The sequence below is a fragment of the Meleagris gallopavo genome, chromosome 2 (genome assembly GCF_000146605.3).
Source record: "Meleagris gallopavo isolate NT-WF06-2002-E0010 breed Aviagen turkey brand Nicholas breeding stock chromosome 2, Turkey_5.1, whole genome shotgun sequence".
In the NCBI taxonomy this organism is placed as follows: domain Eukaryota; kingdom Metazoa; phylum Chordata; class Aves; order Galliformes; family Phasianidae; genus Meleagris; species Meleagris gallopavo.
In genome coordinates, this window is record NC_015012.2 from 18,048,184 (window position 1) to 18,052,523 (window position 4,340).

A 4,340-nucleotide genomic window follows, 5' to 3' on the forward strand; every position below is an offset into this window, starting at 1 on the left:
GTATTTTGTTGGTTTTTCTTTAATGTTTTGTATTTATAGTAACATACTTGATAGATTTGATATCTAGTTTAATTTCCATCTAAAATGCAACAACTATTTCCAAAAGATGTCTGATTTCTTTACCCTGTCTAAATGAAGCAGCCCTTACGTGAGTTGTCAGGTCTCCCTGTCTGGCTTTATTCTCAGTGACTTCAGTGTAAACCGGAGAGCTGAGATGCAGCAATGGCTGCTTGCTGGGGAAGGAGTATAGGGGGGATATCTCCAAAGCAGCAGGGAATAGTAGATCACTCTCTCCCAAAAAAGGTCAGATAGCAAGTTCTAAAATGAATAATAAGCCCCTACCTACTGAACTGTATGTTCAGCCTGCACACAACTAAGCAGTAAAACGCTTTGCTATACAATGCTGTACTTACCAAAATTTAAAATAAAAAATCATTAGACAAATTCCTAAGACTGAATGTAATGGAGGACACCAACGTACAGCCTCAAGCTCAAAAGATCATAATTCCCAGGCTGATAGGAAATAAGTAGATGTACTGAGCAAGCACCATACTATCTTCTCTATATAGCCACACACTTCTCGCAGAAATGGGAAAGCAGAGTACATGGATCACTGGGTCAATCCATTACTGTCTTCTATGCTCTAATAACTGAGTTGAGAACAATGAAATCTGTAAGTCCTTGGATGGTTATAACTTCACGCATGATTATTTAAGTGTTGTTGAAAAGAAAAAGAATTCTGAGAAAATCTCCCAGTGTCTCCAGATGTTCTTAAAAAAGGGTAATTTCATGTAGTTTAGATTGGACAGATGAAGATGTCTGATTTTAACTTGGAAACACTGAAATACCCATAGTAGGACATCTAGGGAGGATCACAGCATTCAGAAAATAGTGGTGACAAAAGAGAGGGGGTAGTACAACTTGCAGGGACCATCAACAGGAGATGCACTCTTTCATCTCTGGGCTCTTTCACATGCCTAAGGAGAGTTAATTGCTCCAAGTATCCATCCTTTTCCTGCCCTGTCATTGGCCATAGCAGCAGGAAAAGAATGTATCCCCTGGGTCCAGTTTCACATTTATGTTAAGCTTTTTATTGTAAAAGCAATGCAAACTGGCTTTAGTATAAGTGAGAATTAAATGTAGCACATATCCTTACAAAATCACAGGGGATTATGGTGCAATTTTTAATATATATAATATATATGTATAACACATTTGTTAAAAGCAAATCACTTTAGAACCTTATTATCTTTTTAAACAAATTTTGTAAATGGGCTGCAATATTTTATATCCACTCAATGCTTTACAGCTCAAAGCACTTAACAGGCTTAAAAACCTGGAGTGGAAACCAACTTTTGTTCAGTGCATGGGCAGCACCTGGCACAATAGGAACTGGTCCTGGAGTCAGGTTTCCATGTGTTGCTACAATAGCAATGCTTCTAATAGTAACAGTAGAATGGAAATACTGACATTTCTGAGTCAGAAATGTTAGACAAATACGGAAAATTATGTTTGAATGAATGACACAAGCCTTAATTTTGAAGTGAGTAGTTACAGGAAGCACCAAGAGTCATACTAAGGAGAAAGCATAGACCGAGGTGCAATGTTTAATATCCATCCCATTCAAATATGGGCCAGAGCCTGTGTGTGTGATTAAGTTCATTCTGTGAACAATAGAACAGATTTCTAAATAAAGTGAATGTGTCAGTTGTGAGGAATTGATTAACAAGTCAAAATACAGGTACAAATATTTATTTACATCATATAGCTATGCATTTATGAACACTAAGACTTGAAGGATTTCTGACCCTATCCTTTTTTACAGGCAAATATATGAACTATGTATTATATACATATACTTCAGCATTCATGCTATATAAATATATATCATTTACTTACAATATTTGGACATTAAGGATAGTTCCTCAGCAATATTCTGATCAAATGTTCCAATAAATATTCTGATTATTCTTCCAAATAATTACTTTGAGCTTCTTAATAGAAAAAAACACCCAGAATTTATGGCCTTTTGTAAGCCAGACTAGTGGGCAAGGTATACAGATGAGGTGTCTTATATACAAACTTCACCATTTGCAATTGGACCGCATCTGTAATTTAAACCACACTGAAAGGTTGTATATGGTCTGCTCAATGAGTACTTCCTGCTTCAGTGCCTGGACAGGTAAATCAAAGAAAATAGCTCAGAAGTGCACAGCTTACTGAGGTAAGAGGCCACTGGATGTCATCATTTCTTTTTCTAGGAAGCAGGTCTTCTCCAGAGGTGGAAAATATGGCTTACAGAAGGTAGTGGGTTTGATTTTGAATGTTCTTGGTAGTTTGACGTGATTCTTTTTAAGTTAAAATACATTTCCAAAGTCAGACTTCTTCATTAGTCAGTGGAAACATACACATCCCTTTTCTTTGAAAAAATGCAAGGAAAACCTTGAGTACCCTAGTTTTGCTACAAATTTGTCAGTCTTCAAATGGTTCAACTAATTAGGTCAGAGTCTTTTAACCCTCCAGGTTGCTCAGATGCTCTGGATCTTCCTTCCTTACAGACTTCAGAATAGACAGTTTTAAAGTAATATGGGAGAAGAAAAGAAAGATAAACTTCTCATAAATTTCTCTAAGCATTTAGAATCTTGTTATTAAGACTATGTAGTCTTCCTACAGCCACCACAAATCTTTGGCTGCACATAAGCAAGGTGAAAAGTACCAAAATACTATGCATCACAATTATTGCACAGTCATTTCCTCTATGAAGACACTGGTAAGTAGTACTACTGATGGCCACATGAGAAGACAGGAGTTAGTTTTGTGTCTTCTCTGGTGTCTTTTCTAGAATTACAGGATTGGAAGGGACCTCTGAAGAGGTCTACATTTTCCTTTTGTTTTCAGAGCTGAAGCAGTAAGCTAAGTTCTGTTATGCTGTGTAGCAGCAACATTACTACTCTTTTACATTCCATTTCCTTTTACCTTCTCTACTGTACTGTTGTATATGCAAGTTCTATCTACATCACAACCACTGATTATCTGGCATTGATAGTGACCCTTGAAGAAGAGTTGGCTCCTGAAGGACTTCTTTGGTCTGTAGACTTTTCTGGTTTTGAGAGATAACAAGGAAAGAACTCAGCTTAATATCCAGGCCTGGTTCAGTTGAAATAGTCAGCAATGACAAAAAAAAAACCACCTGTATGTTTGCAAATGGAACATATTGTGTTGAGAAGTAACCTTGTGATGTTTTTTTACGAGTGCTTTATAAAGGAGAGCTGTTTTTGAACTCTGCCTGTGGCTGATAAGTCTTTTCAATATTTAGTTCTGAAAAATAAGCACTCTAAAGGTGCGCTCTATAGCTTGCCTGCACTGACTACCCATAACAATTTGCTGTATTTCTGTAATAACATGGTCTTGTTAATGAAGTTCTAAATATTTTACATCTGTAGAAAGACAGGAAGTTTTGAAGGTAGAGGGGTTCCTTCATTTATTCTAATTTTTTAACATAACATCCAATCCACAAGTTGGATCTGAAATTGTTTACCATTGTGCATTATAATTAGACATAAAGGACACTATTCCTGGACTGAAAAATAGGGAGAAAAAATTTGTCTGTACTGTAACAAGTAAAAAGAGAAAAACAAACAAAAAACATATTTGGAAATAAGAAAAACACCACAACAAACACAAACAACTATAAGCATAGAAATGCAGATAATAATTTTAAGAGAAAATGATAGATCTGATTATTTTCACCTGTGTGTTAACAAGTTGATCATGAATCTGTTAGAAATTTCTAAAATGGATTACCTAACATTATATATTAGTTGGTATACCTAAAAATGTCAGAACCGTTTTCTTTGTTGCCAAAGACACAGCCAAAACATTACGTTTGGGGTTAATAGGTGCTTTCATTATAAAGGGATAAACAGGTTTTTTAATGTATTATTCTTTCTTGAAATTTTTCACAAGAAAAAGTGGAGCTTCCAACCAGCTCCACATGTGAGTTATCAGAATTAAAAAGCACATAATTAACCTTAGCAAGGGATCAATCTGAAATCTATAGAAATCTCTGGGACCCTTTATATTAATTGAGTGGTCTTTTGATCAGCCCATACATGAAAAAAGATATTTACGAGTCCCAGAGATAGGGCTCATTAAAATATATTTCCTTTATTTTACGTGTGTGATTTTAAAATGATTTTATGTTTTATAATTCCCTAGAATACCATTTTATTCTAAGTTATCTAAAGACAGGGAAGTTCTAGTAATAGAGGAATACATAGAAAAAAATTTTGCTGATATAAATAAAAAATTGTTATATTAATTTTATTAGAGCTTTTTTT